This window comes from Pseudophryne corroboree, chromosome 7 (assembly GCF_028390025.1).
Source record: "Pseudophryne corroboree isolate aPseCor3 chromosome 7, aPseCor3.hap2, whole genome shotgun sequence".
NCBI lineage: Eukaryota > Metazoa > Chordata > Amphibia > Anura > Myobatrachidae > Pseudophryne > Pseudophryne corroboree.
In genome coordinates, this window is record NC_086450.1 from 458,036,223 (window position 1) to 458,053,600 (window position 17,378).

Consider the following 17,378-nt stretch of genomic DNA (forward strand, 5'->3'; position numbering starts at 1 on the left):
AATAATGATGAATACATGAATATATAATGAATAAATAATGAATAAATAAATAAATAAATTCATGGATGATCCAGCAAACTAATTTGGAGAAATATAAAGGATCCTACAGTACAAAAAGGAGCTATTTCTCGGCGAGCTCATGGCTCAGATATGAGGCTTCAGTGTATCTCATAGGAAGGGGGCAATCTCGTAGCCTTCATTATGGCCACGAGGTTGGAGGGTATTTAAAGTAAAAATCCAATACATTTCCCTCTGGGATAACTTTTTCAGTAGATCACCTCCTCTAGGTCCTAATGTAACATGTTCGATGGCCCTGAAAGTAAATGTATCCAGGCAGGAGTTGTGGGTTTCAGTAAAATGTCTGGAGAGTGGGTGACTTTCAATTTTGTTTTTGATATTACGTACATGTTCTTGGATGCGAAGTTTGAGAAGTCTTTTAGTCTTTCCCACATATTTACGATGACATCCACACTCTATCACGTATATGACTGAAGACGTGTTGCAATTAACAAAATCCTTCATATTAAATTCTTTGGTTTGATCAGAGTTAAAAAAAAGATCGCCTATTCGGGTGGACGAACTTACACATAATACAGTGTCCGCATTTATACATGCCCTTACATCTGGGAAGACTCGTGGTTGCGGTCCCCTTGCTTCTAATCATGCTTGGAGCCAGGATTTCCTTGAGATTCTGGGATTTTCTGAAGAGAACTTGTGGGCGTTCTGGTAGGATCTCTCTCAGCACAGGATCCAATTTTAGAACATGCCAGTGTTTTGAAAAGGACTTCCTGATTCGAGTCTCCTCACAGCTAAATCGTGTGATAAATGGTACTGAATAGTTCTTAGTTGCTTCTTTCTTCTTTGGATGAATAAGGGTTTTCCTGTCCAGTGCTTTGCCCCGATCTATTGCCTCTTTGATGATCTTTTCCGGATAGCCCCTTTCTCTGAATCTATCCGCATAGATTAGGGATTGTTCTGTGAATGTTTCGTTTGTCGTGCAGTTTCTTCGTAACCTATACATGGTTGAGAATGGAATGTTGTTTTTCCATTTGATAGCATGACTGCTATTATAATGTAAATAGCTGTTAGTGTCGACGGTTTTTATAAAATTCTTTGTGACTACTTGCTCTCCGTCGTGGCTTAAGATCAGATCCAAAAATTCAATATGGCTTTTGTTAGTTGTACTCGTAAATTTCAAGTTAAAATCATTGATACCGATATATTCCATAAAACTTTTAAAACTTTCTAGATCGCCATCCCAGACCATGATAATGTCGTCTATGTACCTTTTATAAAAACGGATATTCTCTTCAAATGTCGCATTGTTGTAAATGAACCTTTGTTCCCACATACCCATTAAAATGTTGGCATAACTAGGGGCAAAAACTGTCCCCATCGCGGTGCCACAGACTTGTAGAAAGAACATATCTTGAAATTTAAAATAGTTGTGGGTTAAAATAAATTGGATAAGGGAACATATAAATTCACAGTGATCCCGGGTGATCTTTGGATCGGTCTCCAGTTTGTCTCGGCATGCTTCTATTCCCTTTTCATGGGTAATGCTGGTATATAGAGCTTGTACGTCGATAGTGGTCCATAGGTAAGTATCTTTCCACTGGAAAGCTTCAAAGTGGTTTAGGACGCTCGTAGTGTCCTTCAGGTACGAAGGCAAACTCTGTACATGCGGTTTCAAAAAAATGTCCACATACTCGGAGAGATGTGACGTTAACGAGTCAATGCCGGCAATGATCGGTCTTCCTGGTGGACAGTCCAGTTGTTTATGTATTTTAGGCAGGTGATAAAAAACTGGAATGATGGGGTTGTGGTTCATGAGATACTGAAATTCATCTTTACTAATTAATTGTTTACGCAATCCTTCGACAAGGATTAATCTAAGTTCCTCAGTAAATCCCTCTGTGGGGTCTTTAGGTTGTTTCTTGTATGATGCGGTGTCATTGAGAAGTCTTTGTGCTTCCTTCAGGTAATCATCTTTGTTCTGTATGACCAGGCCTCCTCCTTTATCCGCTGGTCTGAGGATGATCTTGTCTATATCTTGTAGTTCTTTCATGGCATGTTTCTCGGAATGTTGCGTTTGTGTGGCCTGACCAAAAAAAGATCAGATCTCTGCCAAAGAGTTTTTGATGAGAAAAAAACCTCTAGCAATATACTTATTAATGATAATATTGACTCCCTATTTTGGGATATCGAGAAAACCCTTGTCAAGGAGATAAGGGTATGGTGGGATATTAAGGGACTAGAACATTACCTCAAGGTTGATAGAGTCCCGAGAGGACTGAGAATAAATAAAAACCCTACGTTTGGTACAGATAGAGCGGACTTTATGAATGAATGGGATAAAATCATACATGAGTGTTCCGTGAACCTCATGAAACTGATTGTTAAAGAAAAACGCTCAGAATTGGTTACCATTGAGGAAACTCTGAAAAATAAAGACTCAACTTTAAGCAAATTTAAAGACAGTGAGGAATATATTATTAATGAAAAAGTCCTCAACAAAAAATTGGAAAAAATAGAGGAAGAAGTGATCAAGAATAAGGAACATAAGTTTATGAGAGATAAAAAGGACTATGAAAACAATAAGGTAAAAAATTGGTCAAGAATTCCCCCACAAAACAGGGGTGGAATTCCATATCGTTCCAGGGATTGGTCCAGGGATAATAATCCCAGGAATAGATCAGGTTCCTATCATAAACCCGGATTTCGATCTAAACAAGAAACCGTGCGAACAGAGAATCGCTTCCTGCCCTTAGAAGTGCCTACTACAAGCACCATGAATAATGAGGACAACCACCATTTTTTAGAGCGAAGACAACAGAGACCGTACAGGGACAGGGATCAACAGGGAAGAATAAGGGAAAGTATTCACACAGCGTCACCCTTAAAACGAAGATTACAAGACGAGGAAAACGAGGAGGAAGAAAACGGAAATCCAAGAAAAAAATACAACAAATAATGGACCCAAAAGAAAAAGGCATTTTTAATCTATCCTCCCATGTTTTAACGCAGCCACAGATTGCACTACTCGGCAAGGGTATAACATTTGCACCATCAAGAAAGCCAGACAAATTTCAGACTTTCATTGATTTAAACAAATATGTCCGTAACCTCACTCTCAAGCGACACTTTGCCAGACAAGATACAGCTATCCAGACGAATTATAACACATCAAAATCTGGATTAAAACCTACATCAAAGTTTTATCCATTGGAATCCAAAGGATCCTATATCAATACTTTTTATGACCTGGTTAAAAGGGATCTAATTGAAGGAGACACTCCTCATGTGAAGAAATGTAATCTCAGCAATTCCGAGAAACATGCCATGAAAGAACTACAAGATATAGACAAGATCATCCTCAGACCAGCGGATAAAGGAGGAGGCCTGGTCATACAGAACAAAGATGATTACCTGAAGGAAGCACAAAGACTTCTCAATGACACCGCATCATACAAGAAACAACCTAAAGACCCCACAGAGGGATTTACTGAGGAACTTAGATTAATCCTTGTCGAAGGATTGCGTAAACAATTAATTAGTAAAGATGAATTTCAGTATCTCATGAACCACAACCCCATCATTCCAGTTTTTTATCACCTGCCTAAAATACATAAACAACTGGACTGTCCACCAGGAAGACCGATCATTGCCGGCATTGACTCGTTAACGTCACATCTCTCCGAGTATGTGGACATTTTTTTGAAACCGCATGTACAGAGTTTGCCTTCGTACCTGAAGGACACTACGAGCGTCCTAAACCACTTTGAAGCTTTCCAGTGGAAAGATACTTACCTATGGACCACTATCGACGTACAAGCTCTATATACCAGCATTACCCATGAAAAGGGAATAGAAGCATGCCGAGACAAACTGGAGACCGATCCAAAGATCACCCGGGATCACTGTGAATTTATATGTTCCCTTATCCAATTTATTTTAACCCACAACTATTTTAAATTTCAAGATATGTTCTTTCTACAAGTCTGTGGCACCGCGATGGGGACAGTTTTTGCCCCTAGTTATGCCAACATTTTAATGGGTATGTGGGAACAAAGGTTCATTTACAACAATGCGACATTTGAAGAGAATATCCGTTTTTATAAAAGGTACATAGACGACATTATCATGGTCTGGGATGGCGATCTAGAAAGTTTTAAAAGTTTTATGGAATATATCGGTATCAATGATTTTAACTTGAAATTTACGAGTACAACTAACAAAAGCCATATTGAATTTTTGGATCTGATCTTAAGCCACGACGGAGAGCAAGTAGTCACAAAGAATTTTATAAAAACCGTCGACACTAACAGCTATTTACATTATAATAGCAGTCATGCTATCAAATGGAAAAACAACATTCCATTCTCAACCATGTATAGGTTACGAAGAAACTGCACGACAAACGAAACATTCACAGAACAATCCCTAATCTATGCGGATAGATTCAGAGAAAGGGGCTATCCGGAAAAGATCATCAAAGAGGCAATAGATCGGGGCAAAGCACTGGACAGGAAAACCCTTATTCATCCAAAGAAGAAAGAAGCAACTAAGAACTATTCAGTACCATTTATCACACGATTTAGCTGTGAGGAGACTCGAATCAGGAAGTCCTTTTCAAAACACTGGCATGTTCTAAAATTGGATCCTGTGCTGAGAGAGATCCTACCAGAACGCCCACAAGTTCTCTTCAGAAAATCCCAGAATCTCAAGGAAATCCTGGCTCCAAGCATGATTAGAAGCAAGGGGACCGCAACCACGAGTCTTCCCAGATGTAAGGGCATGTATAAATGCGGACACTGTATTATGTGTAAGTTCGTCCACCCGAATAGGCGATCTTTTTTTAACTCTGATCAAACCAAAGAATTTAATATGAAGGATTTTGTTAATTGCAACACGTCTTCAGTCATATACGTGATAGAGTGTGGATGTCATCGTAAATATGTGGGAAAGACTAAAAGACTTCTCAAACTTCGCATCCAAGAACATGTACGTAATATCAAAAACAAAATTGAAAGTCACCCACTCTCCAGACATTTTACTGAAACCCACAACTCCTGCCTGGATACATTTACTTTCAGGGCCATCGAACATGTTACATTAGGACCTAGAGGAGGTGATCTACTGAAAAAGTTATCCCAGAGGGAAATGTATTGGATTTTTACTTTAAATACCCTCCAACCTCGTGGCCATAATGAAGGCTACGAGATTGCCCCCTTCCTATGAGATACACTGAAGCCTCATATCTGAGCCATGAGCTCGCCGAGAAATAGCTCCTTTTTGTACTGTAGGATCCTTTATATTTCTCCAAATTAGTTTGCTGGATCATCCATGAATTTATTTATTTATTTATTTATTCATTATTTATTCATTATATATTCATGTATTCATCATTATTTATTATTATTATTAATTTCTTATCATGGTAGACCATGGTTTTCATTCCACATCCCATAAGAAATGTACCTGGGATCAGGGTATATTTGTATGTTTTATATACCAATTGTTCACTTTTATATATATATATATATTTTTACCTATATTTTACCTATATCTTTTTATAATTGGCGTATTTTGTTTGTTCATATATATATATTTATATGGCACTTTTATATCTCTCATCCATTTATGCATTTTATTATGTGGTATACTTATAAGTATGCTGCTGAACGATAATGGACTTCTTCCAAATCACATTCATTATATTTGCGTATGTCACTTCCGCCATCCATCCTGCCAACCATCTGCTGGAACGCATGTTGGCTCTCCAGTCTTAAACCGGAAGTGACGCGGCCGCGTCACTTCCGGTTTCACGGAGCTCACGGAGCACATATATTGTGTGTCCGTTGTGCTCTGCAGCTACAAGACTACCCTTAATTTTCTCACTGCACCACCAATGAAATATAATGATATAATGATATATGTCAAGCTATGTACATAATTATAAGTCGGACCGAGCACTTCCGGTTCCGGAAATGACGCGAACCGGAAGTGCAGTCGAAAATGAAACTGAAAGTACTATAAATATGTGCACTTTCTGATATGATGTATTCTCCTGAGGAAGCCCTGGAGGCGAAACGCGTTGAGACAGACCTGCCTACTGCCTATACCAATCAGCTAAGATTTATGATTTGTTTTATTTTGAATTTGTGTATTATTATTATTTTTCATTGATTAAATACTTTATTGATAATATACAAGGCAGTAGCAGACGATTGATTCAGCCATCACATTTCACTGGACCGACTTGTTCTACATGGATATATATATATCCTATATGCTATATTGAATTTTTCATTTGGTATGCTTAAAATATAAAGGGGGGGCACCCCAAGATATATCTGAGGTTACTACACCATATGGCGATGATCTTTGTTTCCTAGGTGGGGAACAGCCACAAAGAATTTTCTGAGATATACAGGCCTAATCTCAAGAATCTATCCGGTACTTATATTTTATACACATATATATCACTCCATTTATCCTTAAATACTACACCATATGGCGCCTGTTCTTTTCCCCTGCCTTTACAGAATTGCATGACTGAACATACCCAAGTCATTTATTGAAGAACGGTGCAGCCACCAAAGAAGCTTGGGAGGTGTCTATTAACGGAGTATCTACGACTGACTAAACCAAAAACAGCAGAATTTTCTGACGACCCATTGCTTTAAAGTAACATTTGGACGTGTGACTAAGCGCACCGACCTAAACAAACTCTTTGCACAAGATGTTAATTTGATAGATTATTTCATGGTAAGTGCGCAACTTGAATTAGAACAAGATCCTAACATTGACAGTTACTATACTATAGATAGTTTGTGATGGAAATAGAGGGTTACTGATTAAATGGCTGAGGACATATTTCTTCTATGCTATGGGGGACATTCTTCTATGATATGGGGGAAAATCAATTACCAATTTTAATTTCTTCTTTGCTATGGGGAAATTCTTCTATGCTATGGTGGAAATTCAATTACACAATGGCCCTCATTCCCGAGTTGTCCGCTCGCTAGCTGCTTTTAGCAGCATTGCACATGCTAGGCCGCCGCCCTCTGGGAGTGTATCTTAGCTTAGCAGAATAGCGAACGAAAGATTAGCAGAATTGCTATTACATATTTCTTTGCAGTTTCTGAGTAGCTCCGGACCTACTCACAGATTGCGATCAACTCAGTCCGTTTAGTTCCTGGTTTGATGTCACAAACATGTCCTGCGTTTGGCCAGCCACTCCACCGCTTCTCCAGTCACTCCCGCATTTTTCCCTGGCACGCCTGCATTTTTTTACAAACGCCGTGAAAACGCTGAGTTGCCACCCAGAAACACCCACTTCCTGTCAATCACACTACGATCACTGGTGCGTTGAAAAAACTTTGCTCGCGCTTGTGTAATCTACGAAGTACTTAGTTAAATTACTAAGCGCATGCGCTGTGCGTAACGTGCATGCGCAGTTAGCAGAAAATCACAGCTTAGCGAAAATCGGCAACGAGCGAACAACTCGGAATGACCCCCAGTGTCATTGACTGCAGGTAATTGTCGTGCTGGGGGCTATTCAATTATACCTGCTACCTGATCCAATTATACCTGATATTCAGTTTTACCTGATTTGTTTCTCCTACCTCAGGCAGTAGAAACATATCCCCCAAAACAGCCCATTTTTGGCCGAAAACAAGGCAGTTTATCTTGAAAACACACAGGTTTCACTGAACCTGTCGGTTTTTGGGAGAATCTCTTTTTTTTTTTGGGAGGACAAATTGGATTGCCCATTAAAAAATTACAGGAGAAACATTGAGAACAATTTCAAAAAGTATCTGATTTTCACTCTCGATGTTTATTCTTCTTAAATTGAATTCCCCCTTAAATGTTGATATACTAGATATTAATAGAAGCTTGTTGGCAGTGGAGGAGGGGTGTGTGCTGGTGATCCCTAGCTGGTCAGTGTCCTATCTGCTCAGACATAACTACAGTACTATGAGATTCTACCTTCTCGCCATGGATGGCTTAGCCTCCCCCCAAGCCATCCTGCCAATTGATACACCCTGAGGGGAAGGGTCATTAAATTTGTAGCCTGAGGTAGGTGTCTTCAAGTTGGAGTGCTGGAATCCTGAAGATCCCTTTTCAGTAAAAAATCCTAGTTAGATGTGCACAGAGTGCAGCTTGTGACAGGTAAAGACAGTCAGCTGCAATATCCTGACAAGATACAGTAGGTGTGATGTATTGTTGATAATTTGATAATTTGTTAAAACAGGGAATTGACAGAGGCAGTCAATCCTAGTAAAACAATTTAAAGGGGCTGGAACATTAACTGTTAATAGTAACATATTTACCTACAATTCCTAAACAAGGGCAATGTAAAATATATAATAGGCAATAATATGGTAATATAACTGAGCTGCAACAGAAGGAAAGAGTTGATATTCCTGAATCATTATGGAGTATGACCTACAAATCTGAGTGAGACTAAGATGCAAAAAATATGCACAGCCATAAAAATGGTTATAATAATAATAATAATAATAATAATAATAATAATAATAATGTTTCTAGGGAGAATATCTGGATTATGGCATGAAGAACCAGTCGTATATTAAAGAATTCCACTTGTTGGCATTTTCTGCAAAGTCAGATTATACTGAGCTAACTGCCAGTGGGTTTCTCTTCCTATATATATTTGGAGTTTTCATTAATTCTACTATAATCACAGTGATATATATTGATGCTCAGTTACACACCCCTATGTATCTGTTCCTCTGTAACCTGGCCTTAGTAGATATTTTCTACATAACCACTACTGTTCCTAACCTTCTGTACATGTTACTATCTGGAGGTAATACAGTGTCCTTCATACAATGCTTCACCCAGATGTCCTTTTATATGTTTGTTGGTTGCACAGAGAATGTTCTCATATTCATTATGGCATATGACCGATATGTTGCTATATGTGATCCTTTACACTATCACTATATATTAAACAGGAAAAAATGTGTCTTACTTGTATCTGGTACCTGGATTTCAGGATGCTTAAATTCATTTGTGTTTACAGTTCCAGTGTCAAATATGTTGTTCTGTCAGTCTCGCACCATACACCAGTTTTTCTGCGATGCTAAAGCTCTGATTAACATCTCCTGTGGTGGAGCCAAACAGTTTTATATTGTCATATATCTGGAATTATTGGTGTTTGTATTTTTCCCAGTCATCTTCTGTTTGACATCTTATATAAAAATTATCAGGGTCATCTTGCAGATAAAATCTAAGGATGGCAGAAAGAAAGCCTTTTCCACCTGCTCATCCCACCTGACCATTGTCATTATTTACTATATGACAGGTGCATCTGTGTATATGATGCCACAGTCAGAATACTCCAAAGTCCTAGAACCGGTCTTTGCTGCACTGTATGCAGTTGTTACTCCCACAATAAACCCTCTAATCTACAGTCTACGAAATAAAGAAGTGAAAAGTGCTCTGCTGAGACTACTGGGAGTCAAACTAAGGGGTTAATTTATCTATGAGTAATAAAATAATTGTGAATGATAAAACTCATTGCATATGATAATTGGCACTCTGGCCAATCAGCTCCTAACTGTCATGAGTTCAGCTCAGTTCACCTTTAGTACAGCAGTGTATGTTAAAAATGACAGTTGGGAGCTGATTGGCTGGAGCACCATTTATCATATGCAATGAGTTGTATCATTCACAATGAGTTTTATCACTCATTGATAAATAGGCCCCTAAGTGTTAAACAATAAGATAACATTTTCAGACTGAATAAAAAACACACTGTGAATGACAATTACATTTAGTAATCTGTATGTTACAGAGTCATTTCCTCATATCCGTTTTAGATATGTCAAATATATTTATGATATTATATTTTATTACACATAGAGTAAGCTCTCAAAGTAATCAGTGGGAAACTGGTAAAATTGGTTTCTATGGCCTGAGCTAATTAACATCTCTACACATGTGGCCTTGTCTAGTTAGCATCTGAACAGGCAAGCCCATTTCACATGGCCTGCTTACTACAATACAACATCTTTTACACACTTTCTGTGGAAGTCACATCCACAAGTTGAAGGTACAGTATAATATACCTATTTGAAATCACAGAGCTCACTCTCACCCTGGCACACACACAGCTACAGAGACTCTCCCAGAAGCATAGGCCTCTATACGCCGGGGATGCTTGGAGGCTTTTCCTTATGATGGCTAAGTATCAATCTCACTATAACTCATAAATAATAATGACATAGAATAGCTAAATATGTGTTTGTGGTAGTTTCAGTTTTGGAATCTGTAATGGTAGCTGGAATATTAGACAACCTTTAGTATAGCATTTGTGGTATATGTTTTGTGGATGGTGATTTGTGTTTCATAGCAACGGCATGCTGGGAATTGTGATTACATGGTGATATGGTCTTGTGATGATTCCTATAACATGGACAGCATGCAATATACTGTTTTGGTCTTGGAAGGCCGGAATAAGTTTGTTTTAATAGGAATAAGTTTGTTTTAATAAGTTAGCACAAAAGAGGATGTGTTTGTTTCAAAGGTACTGACTGGGATTGGTATATAATTACCGGCTACATTATATAGCATAGCCAGCATACAATATGCTCTGGTTATTGAGATACTGTGTTGGCTTGGAATTGTGAAATCAGCACATATGTATTATGTTGTTTATACATTCTGGAATGTAGTGGAGTCTTTCATAGATATGTAGTTTATAAAATGGCTGCTGACATGTGACTTTTTATGGTCTAACAAAGAATGCCATGTGCTTAGATCTGGAAACATAAGATGGCTGCTGGCATTACAATAGACCATGCAGTCACATGCTGCCCCTCCCCCTACACACACACAAACACACACACACACACACACACACACACACACACACACACATACATAACCCAAAATCAATATTCCCCTTAGATGTTTCTTCAGATAGATATTTCTCCAATATCTATCAATATATCTATGGTTAGATTTTATTGAATCTGTGATTTGCCGAGTGCATGTAGACTTATTTCCCCAGTAATAAATAAAAACACACACACATACATGTACTTCTCACACTTCTTTCATACTCTTTCTTTCTTAGAATATTTTCACAGGTTCATACTATATATGGTGACTTGCATTGTATTTGACCAATACTGTTTAATGATAAATGTGAATTCTATGAGTATTAATTGTTTGTTGAAAAACATCCTTACAATTTACATTTTTTATGACTGGCGTGCATTCTTCCATGAATAGAATATTCCTAATGATGTAAAGATATATGTATAGGTACAACCTCTGCGAGTAGGTTATTAAGGTACACAATTAGTGATTAATTATTATAAATCACTAAAAGATTAAAATTATACATTTGCTTTTAAGATATGAAATATAGTAATATAAAACAAGCAATAGGAACAGACAGGAAAAGGAGGGGAAATAGCAAAGTGCCCCTTATCACTGTACATGAGCAAAATAATAACATAATTGACAGTAATCTTAGAATCTGCTTTAATTGAACTTTACTCTACTGAAGCTACTGAGAGTATATTTATTATAAATTACAGATTGCAGTGGCACTGCAATTTATTAAAACTCATTTTGTGATGTGACATGAAAATCTCTCCCCACCTGTGATCCACCACATCTACCTCTATAGAATACAGTATCTTTTCAGCAGTGGATCTGTAAATTGAATAAATGTTTATACACTGCCAGAGAGGCTTCTCATGTCCTATAAAAACCTGCCTATGTAGCATAGTCTGTATGCACAACATTGAGAGGCGATGTACTGTACACCCAGGGAAAAAAATTTTTTTTTCCCTGTAATACACATGTACAAGAGGGAACATTATGCACGTGCAGTAGATCTAAAGAATTCACCCTCCCTATAGCAATTACCCTTCATGCAAAGTTCAGCAAACCAAATTAAGGTCATTCCTGGTGAAATGTCAATTCCATGCCAATATTCACAAATCAGAAGAACAACAAAATTTCCCACATCAGGATTCATGGTGATCCACATACCCTTTAAAGAAAGAATAGTACTACAGGATAAAGGTTTGTGTCTCATGTCCTTCAACAATCTATAAAATAAAGAACAGTTTGGATTTGGAGGAATCTGACAGAACCGAATTTGGGGTTTATCAGTAAAATTGGGTCCTGGCTTGGCTCCTCCTGCCAAATTTGGTTATCAAAACAAGGCAAGAATAAATTTTCCCAGAACTTTCAGCTCTTGCATGTTTTTGATTGCATATAAGAGTCCCTTCTTCATGATTTCTGGTGTCATTTAATGTAGAAGAGTGCATGGAGTTGGTGTGGACTGTAGCTGGGCTACAACAATACTAAGCACCCTTGGAGAAAGTTGTATGATGTTGGAGTCTGTAGGAAGGGTGTCGAAAAAGTAGGCATCTTTAATCTGTGTTGCAGGTTCAGACACTAGCAACTGCAATCTTCAAACAGGCTCCTGTGTATGTTTATCAGAACTTGAAATGTGCTGCACTTAAATACAATTGTATTTTACAAGGGTATTTGGGTTAGGTACAAAATTCTGGCAGTCAGGATCGAGATAATCAGAAGACTGAAAGCAGGAACCCAAATACCAGAATCCTGACATATCCCAGTAAGTATTGTCAACATACTGCTATGCCTAATCCTAACCAACCCCTACCACAGCTACACCCTAACCTTCCCTCCAACAGCCTAACCTTAACCTCTCCTTCACACAGCCTAACCCACCATTCCCACATCTTAATCCTTACCTCCCCTCCCATAGACTAACCTTAACCTCCCCCTCCCACAAACTAAACCTAAGCCACCCATCCCACAGCTTAACCACAACATCCCTCTTCCAATACCCTAACCTTAACTTTGCCCTTCCATGGCCAAACCCTAATCTCCCCCTAGTGCCTAACCTTAACTCCAACCCCTTTACTTACCTCCTGGATGTGTCAAGATTCTGGATATTGGGATAGCACTGTTGGTCTGACTGTTGGGATCCTGGCTCCCGGTAGTTTGATCACATCCCGGATATCTACAGAATCTACACAGCACACAGCAGGATATATTGTAAATGAAAGCAAAAACAGTATGATTTCAAGCTTGGCTGACCAAAAATGCTATGGTGTGCCTGAGTGAGCTACACTCTTCAGAAGACATCTGTCATGGTGCCATCCTGAGACCCCAGTCACACACCCTGATACTTACCTATTCGGGCACTGTCGGGTCCTCTCTATAGTTTGCTGGGAATCTGTTGGTGACTAACTTCTGCTGCAGCTGGCTCTCCATCTCCCTTCCTGCTCCTATATCCTGTATGTGCAGCCAGTCCTGGCATTCTCCATTCAGGAGTTCCCTCCAACTCTTAACCAAGAGCACTGCCATCTTCTTTCTGGTCAGCTGACCACTTACCTACTGAGAATTCAGTTCCTCGTTCCCCAGAGGTCTCAGTCAATCTGAAGCAGACAGTTCCTATTAAACAACTTCCTGGAGCACTCGTTGTCAGTGCAGTGTCTGTCACTGCCTGTGCTACTCAGCATTCATTCACTGAGGTATTACCAGTGGACATCTTTTCCTGCTTTGCGACTAGAACCACTGGTGCCCTTCCAGTGTCCCACTCCATTTCCACTGGTTCCAGCCCAATGTCTAGATTCTCTGGTTCCAGCCTGGTGTCCAGCTCTCATTCCACTGTTTCCAGCCAGTGTCCATTCCCACTGGCTCCAGCCTAGTGTCCAGTAGCACCGGTTCCAGTCCAGTGTCCAGATCCACTGGTTCTGGCCTGGTTTCCAGCTTTTACCCCACTGCTTCCAACCCAGTGTTCAGTTCCACTGGCCCCAGTCTAGTGTCCAGCTCCAGAATCACAAGTGTCTAGTTGCACCAGTTCCAGCCCTGTGTTCAGCTCAATAACCATAGTTTCAAGTTATGCCTCCAGTACCTTAGGTCTCAGATTCCAGTTCAACATTCCAAAGTCTCAAGCTACCAGTTCCAGTCTGCTAACCTGGACTCTAGAATCTCATATGCAATCCAGTTCTACAGTCTACAGACTGTATTAGATACTTTGGTCCTTCCAATTTTCAAACCTAACTTAGCCTTGTATTTTACTAGTCCAGACTTTTCTGGGAATCAAGCCCAGCCAGTAATATTTGGTTCTCTACATCTTTCCTCGCTGGCCCTGTCCGGTCAAATACAGTAGATCTATGTTCTATAGTCCTTCTGCTTTTGCTGATAGTTAACTTCCGGCTATTCCTTAAATGCACAAACTGTATAAAACTACCTAGCTTTTTTTATGCAGCTTCCACTTCTTTTCCAACCCGAGACTCCAGTCCAGGAACAAACTCACCCAGACCTAACATCATATTTTCCTGTTAGAAAAAAACAATCTCAAGTCTTTTATAATTAAATTTAGATATTTCAAGGGAAGATTGTATATTTTTGAGAGGAAGTTTATATTACTGTACTTGCTGATTTTTTTTTGTGCCTACCAGCTGCTTCCCAAATTAATAAATGGGCCAAAAAAAATCTGTGTTTAAAAAAAATCTCTAGTCAATTTAGACATTTCATGGGAATATTGTGTGATTTTGAGTGGCAGCAAATTTCACTGTATTTACTGGGTGTTGTAATCCTGTCAGCTGCTTTCCATTATGATAAAGTTAAAAAAAAAGTAGTTTGTTTTATTTTAAATTATCAAGTATTTCAATTCACTTTAGATATTTCAAGGGATGATTGGGTGTTTTGACTCAGAATCAAAACTTTATTAATACAAAGCAAAAATCTGACTCCATGAAGACAATGTTATTAGTTTCCACATGATTATCACCAGTATACTCCCATAACTTATTAATTAACATTCAATTTCTACTAAACTGTTAATGTGGGTTGAGTTGCCTAAGGTCTATAATTTCCTAGTCTGAGAATTTTTGTATTAACTTATTAATTATCAGTTTCCTCTAGTCTGTTACCCTGGCTTGAATCACCTTTGCTGGCCTGAGGCCTGTTATTTGCTGGTTTGAGAAGTTTCCATTTGAATTCTAACATTTGGAGGCTTGTTTTTTAATAGTTTGGTCTTATTTACTTTTCTTTGTAGTGATTAATGCTTTATCATATGCTAAATACTCCACCTTCAATTATCTGTACTGGCCTTAGACCTGTGACTTGCTGGTAGGATAAGTGTGTTGGTAATATATTATATTTTCTACTAGGTCTTTTAGGCTATTCGTTCTTCATTAATGAAAACATTCTATAGTGTTGTATAGGTTATTAAACTGCCATCCTATATCCTGCCATCTTGCTATAAAGTCATTCTAGTATGTAATCTGCCACCAGTAAGGGAAGCAAGTGGTAAGAAATTGAAAACATATTAATAGAGGAATCCTGATGAGTAATCTGAAAAAGGTTTCAAAAATCTCAAAAATGTTATAATATATAATGTAATAAGGAATGCAAGCTGTCTTAACAATTGTAGCAGATAATTTATATTAACCAATCAAAGTTAAAATGTAGGAGTAATAGTGAGTTCTAAAAGTTTATTTTATGCAGTGGTGCAATAGAATAAGGGAAGATCCATAGCTGTGTTCTGAGTCTATATTGTAAATACATAATATTTGTGTATATAGGTTAAGTAAAAAGGAAAATTGTGTGAAATTGAATTTATCTATTAGTGTAATTTATATTTACTTCATAAGTATAAAACAAGTGGCTATCCGTGTTGAATATATTTGTTTAAATATTTGAGTATTGATGAGGTGGGATATAATATAAAATATAACTTGACAGCACATTTACTGTAAGTAGTATTGTGTTAAGGTGTAGTACTGTCATATACATTAAATTGTGGTTTGTGATCTAAAGTTGGTAAAATTAGGTTGTGAAATTATGATTAAGAGGAAATAAATGTAAATATGTGAAGTGACTGCAATAACAATTTTTTTCTGCAAATACTTGTATCTCCACTTGGTTAGGCACTTATATCTCAGGTACCCTTTCATCAACGGTCTCAGCACTGTGTCCTACAATGTCTTTTAATATCAGGACACAGCATCTGAGGTTACGCTGACAGTAGAAGTGCTCCTGTACACTGTCACTCCATTTAAGCAGTCCTTACTGTTCTCTCATCCACTTTCCACTGATTTTCAAGACGGCATGACAGCAGAAACAATGGGAACCAGACACACTGTTCACACATATGATGTCTAGGAGAGCTGTATGCAATACTGTACTCTATAACTCCCCAATGGATGAGGGAAGTTATATAACAAAAATATATGCTAATTCACGTAGATTTATCTTCAAAAACAATTATTAAGTAAGTTGGCAAGTGTTTGACTGCTGGTTGCTGTCAGTTTAATAAAAAAGCTGCTGGGGGTTACAGACTCTACTTCTGTTATAGTACAATATTATTACAATTTGCAACATACAGTATTTGAACACACAGAAGAAGTCATCATACTGTATCTGACAATGACAAAATGTGATGTGGTGGATAATTAGCAAAAACAAAGTGATCACAGCTACTACAGTACTAGTATACTTTAGTAGCAACTACATGTATCAGATTAACCTTAAATGTTTTAATAACAGGAGTGACACACTGTAACTATTACACTGTGGAAGAGACTTGTTATGTTTATTTATTTTTTGCTTTGTTCTTGGTCATCCTGGTATACTGTAAGTGGATTGTAAGAGCACACAAATACATTGAAAGCTTGAAAGTGTCTATATCCAAACCTGTGTCAGAAATGTATCCTATATCTATATAATATCTTTCCATAGGAATAATTAGATATAATGTTTAAGTTGCTACGGTACCTTGATAACTGTTCTACTGTACATTTGAAACTTATAGATATATTTGATATCTGGATTGGTGTATATTGTACAAAAAGATTTGAGACACACATATATACTGAGATTTAGGTGGGGCCTCTTATGAGAGATGATTACATACAGTATTATTCCTCACAAATGATTAATGCTAAAATAAGGTCCATATGTAATAAACATAATATTTTATGTTTATTAACAACATTCACCAAAAACCAGAATAAATAAACAATAAACATAAAAAATGACAAAAGAAGGACTAGGGTCAAAAATAATTTTTCTTTATTGAAAATAAATGTATTTTGACATAGCCTTATATACAAGTGTTATGTATAAATGTACAGTAGTGCTCTGATTTCAAAAGATTGACCACCCTTGAATCCTGGCAAAGCTAATGAAGGGCTCCATCCACAAGTCCCACATACTTAGCGGAATTGCTCTGTCTTAGCTCTTCCTTCAATTTCTCCAGCTGCTTCTGCAAAAGCCTGATGAGTGGAATGACCTTACTCAAGCTGGCAGTGTCTGAACTGACTTCACGTGTGGCAAAT